Raw genomic sequence first — 19,327 nt, forward strand, 5'->3', positions numbered from 1 at the left:
CTAATCTTCAGAATTCTTCTGTAGCACCACATTTCAAATGCTATTCTCTTGTTGTTATTGTCCATATTTTCATTTCCATACAAGGCTACGCTCCACACAAATACTTTCAGAAACGACTTCCTGACACTCAAATCTATACTCGATGTTAACAAATTTCTCTTCTTCAGAAACGATTTCCTTGCCATAGCCAGTCTACATTTTATATCGTCTCTATTTTGACCATCATCAGTTATTTTGCTTCACAAAAAGCAAAGCTCTAAGCTCATCTACTACTTTAAGTGTCTCATTTTGTAGTCTAATTCCTTCGGCATCACCTGATTTAATTCAACTACATTCCATTATCCTCGTTTTGCTTTTGTTGATTTTCATTTTATATCCTCATTCCAAGACACGGTCCATTCCCTTCAACTGCTCCAAGTCCTTTGCTGTCTCTGACAAAATTACAATGTCATCGGCGAACCTCAAAGTTTTTATTTCTTCTCCATGAATTTTAATACCTACTCCAAACTTTTCTTTCATTTCCTTTACTGCTTGCTCAATATACAAATTGAATAACGTTGGGGACAGGCTACAACCCTGTCTCACTCCCTTCACAACCACTACTTCCCTTTCATGTCCCTCGACTCTTATAACTGCCATCTGCTTTCTGTACAAATTGTAAATAACCTTTTGCTCCCTGTATTTTACCCATGTCACCTTCAGAATTTGAAAGAGAGTATTCCATTTAACACTGTCAAAAGCCTTCTCTAAGTCTACAAAGGTTAGAAATGTAGGTTTGCCTTTCCTTAACCTATGTTTTAAGATAAGTTGTAGGGTAAGTATTGCTTCGCATGTTCCAACATTTCTATGGAATCCAAACTGATCTTCCCCAAGGTCGGCTTCTACCAGCTTTTCCATTCACCTGTAGAGAATTCATGTTAGTAGTTTGTAACTGTGACTTATTAAACTGACAGTTTGGTAATTTTCACACCGGTCAACATCTGCTATCTTTGGGGTTGGAATTATTGTATTCTCCTTGATGTCTGAGGGTATTTCGCCTGTTTCATACATATTGTTCACCAGATGGAAGAGTTTTAACTTGGTTGGCTCTCCTGAGGCTTTCAATAGTTCTAATGGAATGTTGTCTACTCCTGTGGCCTTGTTTCAATGTAGGTCTTTCAGTGCTCTGTCAAATTCATCACACAGTATCATATCTCCCACTTAATCTTCATCTATCTCCTCTTTCATTTCCATAATATTGCCCTTAAGTACAACACCCTTGTATAGACCCTTTATATACTCTTTCCACCTTTCTGCCCTTCCTCGTTTGCTTATGACTGGTTTTTCATCTGAGCTCTTGATATTCATACAGGTGGTTCTCTTTTCTCCAAAGGCCTCTTTAATTTTCCTGAAGGCAGTATATATCTTACCCCTAGTGATGTATGCTTCTACATCATTTGTCCTGTAACCATCCCTGCTTAGCTATTTTGCGCTTCCTGTCGATCTCATTTTTGAGATTTTGAATCCCTTTTCACCTGCTTCATTTACTGCATTTTTATATTTTCTCCTTTCATCAATTAAATTCAATATCTTTTCTGTTAATCAGGGATTTCTGCTAGCCCTCATCTTTTTACCTACTTGATCCTCTGCTGCCTTCACTATTTCATCTCTCAAAGCTACCCATTCTTCTTCAACTGTATTTCTTTTCCCTTTTCTTGTCAATCATTCCCTAATGCTCTCTCTGAAACTTTCTACAACTTCGTATTGTTTCAATTTATCCAGGTCCCATCTCCATAATCTCATACTGTTTTACAGTTTCTTCAGTTTTAATCTGCAGTTCATAACCAATAGGTTGTGGTCAGAGTCCACATCTGCCCCTGGAAATGTCTTACAATTTAAAACCCGGTTCCTAAGTCTCTGTCTTACCATTACATAATCTATCTGAAACCTTCCAGTGTCTCCAGGCCTCTTTCATGTATACAACTTCCTTTCATGAGTTTTAAACCGAGTGTTATCTATGATTAAATTATGCTCTGTGTAAAATTCTACCAGGTGGCTTCCTCTTTCATTCCTTATCCCCAGTTCATATTCACCTATGTCTTTTCCCTTCTCTGCCTTTTCCAACTATCGAGTTCCAGTCCCCCATGACTATTACATTTTCATCTCCATTAACTATCTGAATAATTTCTTTCATTGCATCATACATATCTTCATCATCTGCGGAGATAGTTGGCATATAAACTTGTAACACTGTAGTAGGCATGGGCTTCATGTCTATCTTGGCTAAAATAATGTGTTTTCTATGCTGTTCATTATTAAACCTACTCCTGCATTTCCCCTATTTGATTTTGTATTTAGAACCCCATATTCACCTGACCAGAAGTCTTGTTCCTCCTGCCACTTAACTTTACTAATTCCTATTATACCTAACTTTAACCTATCTGTTTCCCTTTTTAAATTTTCTAACCTACCTGCCCAATTAAGGGATCTGACATTCCACGCTGTGATCCGTAGAATGCCGGTTTTGTTTCCCCTGATAGCAATGTCCTCCTGATTAGTCCCCACCCAGAGATCCAAATGGGGGGCTATTTTACCTCTGGAATATTTTACCCAAGAGGATGCCATCATTTAACCATACAATAAAGCTGCATGGCCTCGAGAAAAATTATGACTGTAGTTTCCCCTTGCTTTCAGCTGTTCACAGAAACAGCACACCAAGGCCATTTTACTTGATGTTACAAGGCCAGATCAGTTAATCATCCAGACTGTTGCCCCTCCAACTGTTGAAAAGGCTGCTGCCCCTCTTCAGGAACCAAACATTTGTCTGGCCTCTCAACAGATACCCCTCAGTTGTGGTTGCACCAACAGTATGGATATCTGTATCACTGAGGCACGCAAGCCTTCACAACCAATGGCAATGTTCATGGTTCGTGGGGGCATGTAGTATTATTTTTTATATACTGCATGGGTTATATTTTGTTTAGCAGTAGGCTGGAACATTTATTAAAACTGGTTGTAATGGAGTTTCAGCTCTTGACTACTGCTTGTTCTCCAAATTTGGTTGACCCCTCTTTTTTTAGTGTGAGGTACTTTAATTCAAGAAGTTACATATCTCCTTTCCTTACTTCTGTTCAGTTTTACCATCATTTGTTTTGGGGGAAAACAAGACTTAAAGTATTATTTATTATATCAACACATGCATCAATTAAAACAACAACTTCAGTACACATTTAAACAAAAAATAGACATGTGCAATTTACACTATATAAACTACAAATGGCCCAGAATGAACATGAATGTTGGAAGAATCAATCCAGTTGAGTGCCTCATGTAGACTTTAGTTTTCCAAATACCACCATAGTCACAAATACTGTCACTACTAAAGACCCACTTGTGCATGTTGTGCTTGCACATACCTTCTCCCATCTGGTATCCATTAAACTGTAAACAGACCTCCCTAGGATGATGAACTTTAACAGCTGCTGATTCTGGTTTTTTATGGCTTGCCAGTCATATTTCCACTCACTTTCCCAGTTGAATCCAGCAGAGAGCATTTGGACTTCTTGTTCATATGTTGGCCTTGTGGATTTGAAGCATTTCTTAGGCAACGAGAGTAAACATTCATGAAAAGAGATTGATTCATTTTTATAAATTTGTGGGCAAAGGTTGTAGAAAGCCACCTTTTGATGAAGATGAACTGGACAGGCGTTTGATAATGTTGGCAGTAAGCACATAGATGTAGATCTTCCACTGCTGCTAGGGGTTATCATAGCTGCATTCAAATGAAAGTCAACTTTCTTCACATGAGTGCTGTGGAGCAAAACTGCTGTGCAAATGAAGCAATGCTCCATGGAGAACAGATGTATTAGCTCTCCATGTACTACCGGCCACATTCCTCATTATGTTCACTCATATTTGTACCTTCTTAGATGTGTTCGAAAAGTGTTTATGATATGCTAGGATTGTTTCTAATGTGACTCCAAGGCACTTTGGTTTATTGTTGCATTTGTCTATGCTAAGGGGGCAAACAATGGACAGACATACTTCTGTTTTAGAAACTTTAGGTCTTAACATATTCATAGAGTTTAGTGAAGCTGCTTGTTAGGTGTTCTTCACATTCAGGAAGTTCTTTATTCTGATAAGAAATTTCAAGTTCATCTGCATATTGTAATTTCTGGAAGGTCAGTCTCAGCAGTTCTGCTGTGTAGAGGTTGTATAACACCAGAGATGGAACAGAGTCTTGAACCAAGCCATCACTGGGCATATACCATCTGCCCATCTTTCAGTTTGGTATACTTTAAACTGCCAATTGCTCAACATGTTATTTAAGAGGTTGTCTAGAGTTTTACATGGTACAGCTTTTAAAAAAATTCAACCTTATACCCTCAAGATGACAATGGTCAAGGAGAACATTTGCTCACAGTAGCTTCTATAAGGTCTAAATACAGCTTGTTCAGATGGTACCCCAGAATTACTTATGTCTACATTTGGCTTAATATCATTCTTTCCAACAGTTTTTAAGCACAGTTAAGTGGAGGTAGCAATAATTTTAGCTCTTTTAAAATTTACTGATGATGTTCCTGTGCAAAGAATTTCATTAAAAAGCCAAACTAACTACTTTTATGTTGCAGGTCTACTGTGTTCCAAAAATTTAGGGTGGATCCCATCTCAATCTGCAGATATTCTTCGTTTTATGTGCCGTGATTGTAAATGGAGAAGAGAATTCTGGATTAGATTGTAGATATGTCTTGATTTCAACTAGGTCTTTGTTTACTTGTCAAACATTTGCTTTATCTGCTATAATCCTGGAAACTCTTGCTTTGTGACTGGCAATTGTGTCATACGACATTTGATTACCCTCGATTCGGAAAGTGGATGCACTCAGCAACTGTATGTGACTTATAAATTATAGAGAACTGTTATTGATGCCCAAACAAGAGGGCCTTACATGCACTGAGAATAAAAAATAGCACATTGAGAATGGTTAGTTACTAGCCAAAATCTGGATTTGCATAATAAAATCTAAAAAGGACAACTGATTGCTGCACTCTATAATTTATAAGTCATATGACATTTTCGACTTCATTGTGTTGTGGGACCAAACTTTTCTACTGGAAAGTGTGAGGTAAAGGTGCCTGGTTTCTATCTGACATTTTTCTCTCCTCTGTTCATTCAAGGAAAGGTGCCTAGTTGCTGTGTGACGTTTTTCTCTCCTCTGTTCATTCAAGGAAATTATCAAATTTATAGTTGTTTCTTGGTCCCCAGTTTCCTTGAATTTATTAAATAAACAGCTGATCTCTTGTTTCCATATAGAAATGTATTCTTTACGGCACCCTCTGGGTATCCTTTTTGGCAATAAATAAGTCAGCTCTTGGAAAATTTGAGTATGAGTTTGGTAGGGCAGGAATCTCTTCTACTGGTCCATTCAACCCTTTTGAGATTCTATACCAATCTACTTCTTGAAAGTTCCACTAGAGGAATATGTAGGCTGTAGGGAATGAGAATGGGGCAATGCTGACTTCTGGGGAAGTTGTGAAAGGCCATTCTGATGATAGATCTTGTACTCGTCCCATAAGTGTTCACTGTTGACAGCCAGAGGCCTATTGTGCTCTGTGTGCCCTATCTTCTGGACCAGAATGTGCTCTTTCCTTTTGCATCATAATGGAGCATTTAGTTGTTGGCCTCCATCCATTCTGCAAGACATCTTTCACTTTTGACATGTTCACCACTACCATCACGTTCCCTTCACCTGCTTTCTCTTTGGTAACAACTGAGACATACCTTAGGTCACTGCAAACAAGAGTGGAAATCCTGTGTTGAGGGTGGTTAATGCTGGACACAAATTTATAGCCAGAGATATGACCTCAGTTGCACAGAGTGTTCTCATCTTTGGAGTGAATCACTTGCAGAGCTATGGCATCTCCCGTATACTGACATAAGATTTTTGATAGTAGTTTAGTGTTACTCCTGGAAAGTCCCTCAACATTCAATTGATAAATTCTGAGCACACTTTCAGGTTGCCTCTGAAAAGTACCATTTGTGAAGGAGGTCATATTGGTGTGTATTTTGTTTTCAGTGGCCTTCTGTGTCAGCCCAATTGGATTACTAGCAGTAATCAACAAAAAAGAAGATGCATTTGAAGGCAAACATATTGACTGCACACATGGAGGTCTTGCACTTGCTCCTCACTCAAAGTGCTGTACTCATTTCTATTCTTGTAATTTCTCTGTAAATATTGAGACTGAGTCCTTGTTTATGATTTGGTGATACAATAATTTTCTGCTATGATCTAAAACCAGTTGGTCAAGAACATTTTATGAAATTTACATGTATTAAAAACTGTGAGCCAGGCTTACACTTGAATGTAGAATGTCACCTTTCACAGGATATGGTATTATGTACTGAACTATCCAGACATGCTCACACGTCTTTGTCTGCTACTAGCACTCTACTCTCCAAACTTACAGAAGATCTCCTGCATACTGGTACCTTAAGGATTACCACTCCTGGATGAAAGATACAGTGGAGAAATGGTGAAGCTATTACTCAGGGGTTTGTTACCAGACTGAATATTTCACTCTGCACCTCTCTGATCTGAAACTTGGAAACTAGTGCTTGGACTTGAAACAAGCAAATTGCAAATCAGCCATGCATATAGCCTCTTGCCATGTATTCTCAAGAATGTGCCAGAATCATTCCCAGCTGTGTAATTGAAGATGTTGTCAAAATTGTTGCCTACATTTTGTTCTGTTATTGTAAGATCTTCTTTTCCCAGATCCTCACCCTACAACTTTAAATTACATGTTACATTGTTGATCCTTTCTATTGGCTTAAAAATAAACGTTACTTGTAAAACATCAGCCAAATAATTCTGTGTTAGTTCTGAGATTCCCCTTGTATGATTACTACTAGTGATATCACCATCTTGGTGTTCTTAGTATTTTTCTGCACGGCCTTAGTTTTTGCATATGCCCTCTTCTGTTAGACTGCTTCCAAACTTGTTGTGTTGTCTATATTCTTTTGTTCACAATTTTCATAACACTGCAGTAATTGGAGGTAGGTAGACTTATGCTTTTAGAACTGTAGACTCTCCTTTATCTCTTCAATGCAGCGTCATTTATAGGGACTGACTGTAATTTCATCTTCTCATCTAACTTTAGCATTAATATAGTAAACTAAAACTCACAACTGTGCTAACTTCTTCTTGTGCTGCTGCCAGTTCCCCTTTAATTTTCAAGATTAACTGCTTTATTTTGGTGATCATGTAGTGGGAATGATAAATACTTCATTTCTAGAATTGGTTAGCAACATTCTAGTCATAAGCTATATGCAACACACCAAATAAAAATAAACTGAAATACTTAACACCGATTTCCATTCCTGGGTATTCTGTGGCAGCTTGCACACTTGCCCATTTTTACAGCTGCATTTTTCTTGAGCATTTAGTTTAAAGATCTACGTCCAATGAAAGATAATGAATAAAGGATTTGTAAATCTGATTTTTGCCAGACTTCAAATGAAGGAACATTTTTAATAAAACATTTATCCCAAGAAGATTTCATTAACATTATCATCAGGTCCAAAATTCATTAACAAATATCAAGAAAAATAACATTTCTTGTTATAAATATGCATTAACTTGTAGATAAAACTACACAAATATTGTTATAGCTGCAAATGCATTAAAATTAAACTTTTGTGGTAATGAATTTGTAAACAGCAGTATTTAAAGCATTAATTTACCTAAACTGAATAGCTCTTGAATAACAAGACATACCACATAGCACAGCAGTGCAAATTCCATGTTCCCTAGACTAATTAGTAAAATCATTGAATTGAATTGAATTGTCATCTTACCTATGAAACAGGTAACAAAGAATAGTAATTGAAGAAAATGGTAAGTGATTCTTCTCAAGTTGGAAAAAACAGAACAAGGTGTACCATAAGGATCTTTCCTTGGGCCAATATTGTTCCTGTATTATATAAATGACCTTTCACCTAACATAAATTCAGACACTATTCTGTAAGTGGATGACTCTACAGCAATAGTCTGTTGCAAGAAAAGTGAAATTTTAATCAGTCATCTTCAGCAGTCTCTAGCTGAAATTGAGGCCTGGATGAGAAATAATGGTCTGAAATTAAATCTAACAAAGACACAAATCATTCACTTTACCACAAAACAAGCTGTACAGGAAATATTAGAAATACCATATGAGGACAATCACCTTGCCACAACAAACTGTTCCAAATTTTTAGGTGTAATGCTGAACAAGAATTTATCATGGACACACCATGTAGATGTCATATGTCACTGTCTAAATAGTCTAATATTTGTAATGAATATTATAAGCAGTATAATAGAAACACCAGTCAAAAAAGTTGTATGTCATGCATATTTTGTATCTGTGATTAGATGTGGTATAATTTTTTGGGGATCAGAGGAAACAAACTTACAGTCTTTAGGCTACAGAAAAAAAAATCATTAGATCCGTGACAGGTGCAGTAAAAAGACAACTGTGCAGACCTCTGTTCAAGGCCCTTGATCTTATGACTGTTCCCGGCCTCTATGTCTATGAGACAATTAAGTTTTCTAAACAAAACCCACAACTTTTTGAGGATAGCCTGTTTAAGCATGATTATGATACAAGAAACAAATATCAGTATAAGTTACCAATTCATAGGCTAAAACTGCTGGAGAAGGCACCTTACTATATGGGTATGAGGCTGGGAAATAAAGTCTGTGAAAAATTTAAAAATTATGAACCAAAAGAATTTGAACATCATTCAATAACATACCTAGCAAGTAAATATTATCACAGTGTAGAAGCATTTATGACTGGCTGTCACAAATAACTGTGCCTCATGTTACATTTTATATTGTCATGCTAAAAAATTACTTTAAGTAAATACTTATTCTTAATTTTACTTTATTTTCAACATGATTATTTTGTGGCACTTAAAATTACAAAATACCTGTAATTATTCTGTATACTTCCAATTAGAAAGTAGTCTTAAACTGTCGAGTGACCTATGTCCCAATCATCTGATTGTATATGACATGTTATGTGACAATTAAGTTTCTGTTCTATTCTACAAGGAACTAACTACCAATTCAACACATGATTTCAGTACTTTGGCTGAAACTCACTGTAGCTAAAAGAGCTACAATTTCTAGTGACTTTATGATTTTTATGTACTTTCCAACAGCTGTGTTGACAGAAACAAACAGTTACCAATACCAGTTTTGCACCAACAATTCATCATCAGACAGCTGTTCAAATTAGATTACAGTTGTTGCTGTTTACATTAATTATCAGCTACATTTTCCTTGCAGCAAAAGTTCATTTGGGTGGTGATCTGGAACAAGTAGTGACAATTTCTGTGTAAATGAACAGTCTTATTAACAGTGGCTGGTTGTTGTTTTCTTCTCTGAAAGAATCAGCCACAGTCTCAAATTGTTAGTTTTCTAGAAAATAGCACTGAGTTGACAAAGCTGATGTCTGCCAGTGGAGACTGCAATGTCTGCCGAAGTAAATCGACTGGATCTGATTTCAATCATCCATTATTTGTTTCAATGTATTTGTCTGCTATTATGAAAAAATCAATGACTTCAGTGACTATGGTTCTAAACAAACATTATCTGTTTTGCAACTGTGGTCTGGCACTTGAATATCTATTTACTTGAAACTTCCTGGCAGATTAAAACTGTGTGCCCGACCGAGATTCGAACTCGGGACCTTTGCCTTTCGCGGGCAAGTGCTCTACCAACTGAGCTACCGAAGCACGACTCACGCCCAGTACTCACAGCTTTACTTCTGCCAGTACCTCGTCCCGAGTTCGAGTCTCGGTCGGGCACACAGTTTTAATCTGCCAGGAAGTTTCATATCAGCGCACACTCCGCTGCAGAGTGAAAATCTCATTCTGGATCTATTTACTTTACTGAGTTTTTTGTTTTAATCCTTAAAGCTCCAAACTGACTCTGCTTTTTTCTTGAAATTTTTAATTTTTTGAGAATAGTGCAATGGTTTTTCTTTTTGATAACACAATGAAGAATTTTGCTATACCTTTATGTCTTGATTGGAAATGACCTTCTGCATCAAATAAAATCAAATTAAACAAAGCCCTCTCCTCCTTTAGGTTCAGCTACTTACGGTATTAGGGTTAATACAAATTTTGATGATAAACATACCTGTAAATTAGCCTGCTATGTCTATCTACATTCACTACTTTCATATGGCATCATATTTTGGGTAATTCATCATTAAGAGAAAAAGTATTCATTGCGCAAAAGTGTGTAATCAGAATAATACCAGAAGCCCACCTTGGTTTTTATTCAAAGAATTCAGGATATTCACAATACCTTCACTTAAAAATCTGCAACACTAGAAGTAATGATGAGCTTCACTGTTCTGAGTTAAATCTGACTTTGGCACAGAAAGGGGTAAATTATGCTGCCACAAAAATCTTTGGTCATTTACCAAATAGCATTAAAAATCTGACAGACAGCCAACCAGCACTAAAAAAATTAAAAGAATTTCTAAATGACAACTCCTTTTAACCAGCAGATGAACTTTTAGATTTGAAAAATGCAATTCACAAACTTGACTGCTGTCTCAGGCAACTGAAACCACACTGAGAGCAGCAGTACCAGTGCATGATGGAAGCGGAGACTGGGTGGGGTAAGGAGGGGCTGCGGCAAGAGAGGGAGGGATAGTATGGTGGGGGTGGTGGACAGTGAAGTGCTGTAGGCTAGACGAAGGGCATGGGAGAGGTGGAAAGGGGGGGGAGGGGGGGGGGAAGTAACGCAAAAAGAGAGAAATAAAAGAATTGGGTGTGGTGGTGAAATGACGGCTGTGTAGTGCTGTAATGGGAACAGGGAAGGGGCTGGATGGATGAGAACAGTGACTAAGAAAGGTTGAGGCCAGGAGGGCTGTGGGAACATAGGATGTATTGCAGAGAAAGTTCCCACCTGCATAATTCAGAAAAGCTGGTGTTGGTGGGAAGGATCCATACAGCACAGGCTGTGAAGCAGTCATTGAAATTAAGGATGTTGTGTTTGTGGGCAGGACATTTCTCATTTCAGGGCATGATGAGAGGTAATCAAAACACTGACGGAGTGGTACTGAGTTACGAGGGGAATGCTCCTCTGTGGCTGGACGCTGGGATTTTGGGAGTGGTGGTAGACTGTAAAGATAAGGCATGGGAGATTTGTTATTGTACAATGTTGTTGTTGTTTACATTAATTATCAGCTACATTTTCCTTGTGGCAAAAGTTGCTTTGGGTGGTAATCTGGAACCAGTTGTGACACTGTCTGTGTAAATGAGCAGCCTTATTAACAGTGGCTGGTTGTTGTTTTCTTCTCTGAAAGAATCAGCTTGTATTTTGTACAAAGCCACAGTCTCAAATTGTCAGTGAAGGCTTCAGTGGGACCCTCGACATATTTTGAGAGGGACTACTCATCACTGCAAATGCGATGGCCATGGGTGGCTAGGCTGTATGGAAGGGTCTTCTTGGTATGGAATGGGTGGCAGCTGTTGAAGTAGAGGTATTGCTGATGGTTAGTTGGTTTGATATGGATGAAGGTACTGATGTAGCCATCTTTGAGGTGGAGGCCAATATCTAGCAAGGTGGCTTGTTGGGTTAAGTAGGACCAGGTGAAGCAAATGGGGGAGAAGTTGTTGAGGCTCTGGAGGAATATGGAGAGGGTGTCCTCACCTTCAATTCAGATAGCAAAGATGTCATCAATGAATCTGAACCAGGTGAGGGGTTTAGGATTCTGGGTTTTTAGGGAGGATTCCTTTAGATGGCCCATGAATAGGTTGGCATAGGATGGTGCCATGTGGGTGCTCATAGCCGTACCCCGGATTTGTTTGTAGGTAATGCCTTCAAAGGAGAAGTGATTGTGGGTGAGGATATACTTGGTCATGGCAACTATGAAGGAGGTTGTTGTTTACAATCTGTTGGGCATTGGGAAAGGTAGTGTTCAATAGCGGTAAGACCATGGGTATTAGAAGTAGAATAGTGACGAGCAGGGCAATGTGGTGAGGGCAGGAACTGTGGAGAGTTGGTGAAGGAATCAAATGGATTTGAATTTCTACATTTCCCATTAGGCTATTCTTTCAATAAATTTGGCGAATGTAAAAAAATAACTTTTCTTTAGCCAACACTGAGCCAAGCCAAGGCAGGATTAAGTGCAGTGTTGCAGTTGGAATGACAAACAGACAGGAGAGCCAATAGTGCAGTATCATGGCATACAACTGAGGCCATTGACACACACTGCTCTTCACTCCAAGGAGCCATTATAACATGTAAATCTTACACAAGAATGCCTTTCAGCCTGCTGACATTGCAGGAAGCGCCCAGGCGAAGAGCTGAAACCCACAGTTGATACACCAAGGTTTGGTGAAAATTGCTAACAAACACTGTAAACTAGTCCACATCTGGTCATTTTAGCCGATACATAATGCCATTACCTTTAACAAACAGCTATAAATACTCAGGCTCACAAGCCCTGCTGTAATGAAATTGTAGTCAGCGAGCTTCAAGGCAGGACCTGTGATCTGCTACCTGTCATTCACCATATGATTACTACCTTCGAGACGGCAGCAAGTCATGATTGGTGGACATACCCGCTGTGAGCTGTTGACCTTTTAGCTTCTGATGAGAAGGCTTTGACATTCTATGACTGGCGCACTGGGGAGCCAAACTGATGATGTTTGATGCACTGTCGCACTGTTGCTGTACTAGGGAGGTGACCTAGCTGCTGCTGCCCTCCACCTTGCATCCAAGGGTGAGCACCGGCATACAAAGCCTTCCTCTGATGGGGAACCAATGACATAAATTTGCAGCACTATCACCATCCCATGCAGAGCTGCTGGAAGCTCCCTTCGAGGTCCAAGAGTGTGCCATAATAAGAAATATCATCAAGCTGTTGTGTATCGACGCTGCACAGGCAACACCAGACACAGCCTGTGTCAGCTACCCTGCATCTCACTGCTCTTCCTGCATTGGCTAACTTGACCTCACCAATGGCCTCAAGAGTCTGCTGATCTCAATGGGTCAGCATCTTCAACTCTGTGTGCTGTGTCTGCTACCCTCCTTACCACTGCCACAGAGAAGATGACTAAATTATAAAACCAAAGCCAATAAATGCATAACACGCTTATGCTGTCACATTAGCAATTTAGACACCTGGCAGATCCTCGTTGACATGCTCCATGCTTCGTCATCCTGCAATCTTAAGGGCACAGCTGAAGCTGACACTTCAGGACTTCAGTAACAACCACATGTTGGCCTGACCTGCTCCAGGAATAATTTTCTTGGGGAACACATGGGAAATCATCGTCACATTACCCAAGGCCACTTTGTATAACTAAGATCTTTATTTTCTTCCTCACAAGAACAGTGGGAACAGCATTTTCATGCTTACACTGCTCAACTTGTCGAGCAAGGAAAACTTGCCAAAGACGTGTCAGCGTCAGTGATAGTGGAGGAACATCTGCAGTATTAACCATTGTCAGCATCCAGACTTCTAGCCTGACACAATGCCGTGTGGTGAGTGACCATTTATACGGTGGCCTTTCTAGTTGTGTTTGTTTTTTTGTGGCCATGTGATGTTATAGGGACATCAATAGTACCCTCAAACTGCCGTTTGGATATAAGAATGGATTAGCTAAGTTTCAGAGATTATTCGTTGGCTAACTTTGTGGAGTAAAGCCGAAGAAATGTATACTTAGACAACATCATTCTTGAAAGATATTCAAGAACACATGAGGCATTTAGAAGAATTCTGTAAAGACTATGAACAGCATGTTTGATGCTCAGAGTGGATAAATGCCTTTTTACACAGAAGGAAGTTAATTAACTCAGACATCTAATTAATTGAGAAGATGGGAAAATATCTACAATCTGTGACTTCTCAAGACCAAAAACAACAAAGAAATTATGATAATTCATAGGTTTATGTAATTATCATTGGAAATTCATCAGAAACTTTACTGAAATTGCAGAACCATTCAGTCACTTGTTAAGGAAAGCTACAACATTTTAATGGACAACAGAACGTCAAACGGCATTTGAAACACTGAACAAAGTGTTGGCATCAGATCCAGTATTGACATTTGCTAATTTTGAGAAAGAGTTTATCATTTCATGTGATGCCAGCAATAGTGCAGCTGATCGTATTTTGAGTAAAAAATATAGATGTTAAAAAACACCCAGAGGTTTGTGTGTATAGACATTTAAACAGGCTGGAAAGGAACAACTCCACTACCAAAAAGGAGATGTCAGCAGTTACTTACAGAATAACCTATTCTTGATATTTTTACGATCAGAAATTTAAAGTGGTAACAGACCATGCATCATTGTAATGGTTGTTGGAACTCAAAAATCCTTCTAGTAGAGTGATGATATTGGCACTCAAACTGAGTGAATTCGACTATGAAGCTGTTCATAAACCTGGTAAGAAACATAAAAATAAAGATACTTTAAGCAGAAAGATCACAGTGCTATAGGCACTAGACAAAAGTGTGATTGACTGGCAGAAGGCGCAAGCATCTGACATCATGGCAAAAGGCAAAAGCACCTGGTATCAGCTGATAGATATTCAGGTCACAGTCACAGTTCATGATGCTTGATGGCTTACTATGCAGGCTGCTGAACTGTGGACCACATGTGGCGGTTTCAGCAACATTTAGAGAAGATGTTTTGTAATATGTGCTTGACCACATGTTAGCAGGTCATAGCACTTGCAGAACGATTGTGGAGTTTTTGTGGCCGAGTGGTTCTAGGCGCTACAGTCTGGAACCATGCGACCGCTACGGTCACAGGTTTTAATCCTGCCTCGGGCATGGGTGTGTGTGATGTCCCTAGGTTAGTTAGGTTTAAGTAGTTCTAAGTTCTAGGGGACTGATGACCTCAGAAGTTAAGTCCCATAGAGCTCAGAGCCATTTTTTTGACCAAACTTGTTGTTTTTCATAAAGTTACACAAATCTATTGCGCAAATCATTATTTTTTTCAACCATCTAGTGTTTTAGGCAGTTGGGCTACCTCGTGCAGTAAGAGTTAACTTTTCAAGTAACCTCCATCCCGCTGGTTGGACATCAATTATGTCGTCTTCTTTTACCAGCCCTTCTTTTCAAATCATCCCAGAGAAATTCTGGAGTGGGTCAAACTGGTAGGACATTATCAGCATCTTTTCCAGTAAAATGAAGTTAATTTTAGTCCTGATTATTTATTACAATTGTTTTTATTTTCATTAAAAAATTTTCTTGTTCAATTATAAATATTTGTGAGTGTTCTTTTCTGTTTTAAACTTTCGAATATTTAATGACATGTTCCACGATTCTTGATCACATAAGCAGAGGTCCTACAAAATACGAATAAAGAAGTACACAAAATAAAATCATACTGCACTTTCTTTTGGAAACAAACTGTTTTGCAGTACTGGATGCGGCCAATTGCGAGCAGAAAAAAAGAACAGTGTGTCTGTGTCAATTGGTCTTCTGCTTCTGTGGATGCTTCTGTGCAATTAAGAGCCAGTGGACCACTTCGTAGAGCAGAAATACGGCGACAAACGTGGAAGCCAGTATGAAGGCTATGACATCGAGCAGCAGCAGCTGCCACCATCTCAGGTTCCGGGTTGCGCTGCGCAGGTGAGGGGCCCCCTGGTGGCGGATCACGTACTCCACCCACCACACAGCACGATCCACGGACGTCTCCTGGTGCTCACGGAATACTGCTGAGAACTGCTTCATGTTCTCTTGGTAGCTGTGAACAACACAGGGAAATCATAACGTACTCAATGCAGAATTAGATTTGCAGTCTGTCCGGATTTCACGAGTCACCATGTGGTCAGTCTACATCTGTTTATTCAGGGTTTCCATAGGATGCTACTGCTTCACTCAGTCCTTCTCCTGTCATCATCTGTACGTGTTGTAGCAAGAGTGACTAATTTGCTAAGACCTGCTGGTTTTGCATTTAGTTGTTCGCTTAAGTCAAAATGGCTCTAAGCACTATGGGACTTAACATCCGAGGTCATCAGTCCCCTAGACTTAGAACTACGTAAACCTGACTAACCTAAAGACATCACATACATCCATGCCCGAGGCAGGATTCGAATCTCCGACCGCCGCAGCAGCGCGGTTCCGGACTGAAGCGCCTCGAACCGCTCGGCCACACCGGCTGGCTCGCTTAAGTCATCATGTAATGTTGCTGTCCTTTTTTGAAAGTCCTTAGAAACTTCATTTCCATTTGCTGAATTTTGGTGTAGTCAGCTCTGTAGACGGTCCCAGTTGCAGAACCAAGAGGTCACTGTCTGCTTCTGGCTGTAAAACCTCTGTGAATGTGTCACTGGCCAATCTCTACTAATGTAGCATTTCCAAATGAGCGTTTTGTAACATGTTAACACAATTATGGAATTTTCTTTCCTGTCATTACATGTCGCACCCTGGCAAGAACAATGACACAACTCAAAAGTGCAATACCTCAGAAAAATCGACTTAAAAAATTTGATACAATTTAACTGACATAGTATAAGCTTGGTCTTAATGTCAAGTAAGTATTAGTGGTGCCCGCCCGGAAAGCCGTAAGTTAGACTGCACGGCCAACTGGGCGGGAAGGAGCGCCGGTCCCCGTCACGAATCCGCCTGGCGGATTTGTGTCGAGGTCCGGTGACCCAGTCACTCTGTGGATGGTTTTTAAGCGGTTTTCCATCTGCATCGGCGAATGCAGGCTGGCTCCACTTATTCCGCCTCAGCTACACTATGTCGGCGGTTGCTGTGCAAACAAGTTCTCCACGTACGCGTACACCACCATTACTCTACCACGCAAACATAGGGGTTACACTCGTCTGGTGTGAGACGATCCCTAGGGGGTCCACTGTGGGCCGAACCGCACAATAACTCTGGGTTCGGTGTGGGACGGCGGAGGGGTGAAGTGGACTGCGGTAGTCGTCGTTGGGTTGCGGACCATTGCGGCTGCGGCAGGGACAGAGCCTCTCCGTCGTTTCTAGGTCCCCGGATAACATAACATAACATAACATAAGTATTCGTGATAAAAAAATTCCATTATATTCTATACAACAGTAATATTTACATATAGTCCTGTTCTCGTAGTCGACTTTTCTCAAGTATTACATTTTTCAGTCTACCGCTGTCTTGCTGGGGAGCGGTACGTATCAGATATGTGTATTATAACGTTTTCATGGGCATGGGATACCGTTTAGTTGGGTATCGATCTTTTAATTCGCCATTGAAATGCGTCATCTGATAGTTCATTTTATTATTTTCATGGTATGACACTCAGTTCGATAATTTTATCCTTCTTCCCAAACAATATTTCTGTATCCAGAATGAAATTTTCACTCTGCAGCGGAGTGTGCGCTGATATGAAACTTCCTGGCAGATAAAAACTGTGTGCCGGACCGAGACTCGAGCGCGGGACCTTTGTCTTTTGCAGGAGAGTTTCTGTGAAGTTTGGAAGGTAGCAGATGAGGTACTGATGGAATTAAGGCTGTGAGAATTGGTCGTGAGTTGTGCATCAGTAGCTCATTGCCGGCACGGTAGCCCAGCTCGTTCGGTCAGAGGGATAGCTGCCCTCTGTAACAAAAAACCTGAGTGAATGGATGAATGGCGAACAAGAACAAGTGTCATGGGACATCCACCTCGAACAAATATAACGACCTACAGTGAACAAAATGAGATTAATATTTTTTAATAAAGAAAAAAGTGGGTACAGCACTTCCTCATGAAAGGCAAAGGTCCCAAGTTCGAGTCTCGGTCCGGCACACAGTTTTAATACGCCCGAAAGTTTTAATATTTCTGTAAATAACGCTTGTACGTGCATTTGTCATATTCAAACCAACAATGTTGTTGTTGTTGTGGTCTTCAGTCCTGAGACTGGTTTGATGCATCTCTCCATGCTACTCTATCCTGTGCAAGCTTCTTCATCTCCCAGTACCTACTGCAACCTGCATCCTTCTGAATCTGCTTAGTGTATTGATCTCTTGGTCTCCCTCTACGATTTTTACCCTCCACGCTCCCCTCCAATGCTAAATTTGTGATCCCTTGATGCCTCAGAACACGTTCTACCAACCAGTCCCTTCTTCTAGCCAAGTTGTCCCACAAACTCCTCTTCTCCCCAATCCTATTCAATACCTCCTCATTAGTTACATGATCTAATCAAATAATCTTGAGCATTCTTCTGTAGCATCACATTTCGAAAGCTTCTGTTCTCTTTTTGTCTGAATTATTTATCGTCCATGTTTCACTTTCATACATGGCTACACTCCATACAATACTTTCAGAAACAACTTCCTGACACTTAAATCTATACTCGATGTTAACAAATTCCTCTTCTTCAGAAACGCTTTCCTTGCCATTGCCAGTCTACATTTTATATCCTCTCTACTTCGACCATCATCAGTTATTTTGCTCCCCAAATAGCAAAACTCCTTTACTACTTTAAGTGTCTCATTTCCTAATCTAATTCCCTCAGCATCACCCGACTTAATTCGATTACATTCCATTACCCTTGTTTTCCTTTTGTTGGTGTTCATCTTACATCCTCCTTTCAAGACACTGTCAATTCCAAGTCCTTTGCTGTCTCTGACAGAATTACAATGTCATTGGCGAGCCTCAAAGTTTTTATTTCTTCTCCATGGATTTTAATACCTATTACAAATTTTTCTTTTGTTTCCTTTACTACTTGCTCAATATACAGATTGAATAACATCGGGGAGTGGCTACAACACTGTCTCACACCCTTCACAACCACTACTTCCCTTTCATGTCCCTCGACTCTTATAACTGCCATCTGGTTTCTGTACAAATTGTAAATAGCCTTTCATTCCCTGTATTTTACCCCTGCCACCTTTAGAATTTGAAAGAGAGTATTCCAGTCAACATTGTCAAAAGCTTTCTCTAAGTCTACAAATGCTAGAAACATAGGTTTGCCTTTCCTTATTCTTTTTTCTAAGATAAGTCGTAGGGTCAGTATTGCCTCACGTGTTCCAACATTTCTACGGAATCGAAACTGATCTTCCCCGAGGTTGGCTTCTACCAGTTTTTCCACTCAACTGTAAAGAATACGTGTTAGTATTTTGCAGCTGTGACTTGTTAAACTGATTGTTCGGTAATTTTCACATCTGTCAACACCTGCTTTCTTAGGGACTGGAATTATTATATTCTTCTTGAAGTCTGAGAGTATTTCGCCTGTCTCATACATCTTGCTCACCAGATGGTAGAGTTTTGTCAGGACTGGCTCTCCCAAGGCCGTTAGTAGTTCTAATGGAATGTTGTCTACTCCCAGGGCCTTGTTTCGACTTAGGTCTTTCAGTGCTCTGTCAAA

The 19,327-nt window shown here is 39.8% G+C and overlaps 1 non-coding gene across 1 annotated transcript; it reads right to left on the reverse strand.

Moving 5' to 3' along the window:
• Nucleotides 1-9,688: 9,688 nt before the first annotated feature.
• Trnas-cga (transfer RNA serine (anticodon CGA)) lies at nt 9,689-9,763 on the reverse strand. The gene has a single exon. It is a non-coding gene; the product is annotated as a tRNA-Ser (tRNA).
• Between the last annotated feature and the right edge of the window lie 9,564 nt (nt 9,764-19,327).

Source organism: Schistocerca serialis, chromosome 4, assembly GCF_023864345.2.
Source record: "Schistocerca serialis cubense isolate TAMUIC-IGC-003099 chromosome 4, iqSchSeri2.2, whole genome shotgun sequence".
In the NCBI taxonomy this organism is placed as follows: domain Eukaryota; kingdom Metazoa; phylum Arthropoda; class Insecta; order Orthoptera; family Acrididae; genus Schistocerca; species Schistocerca serialis.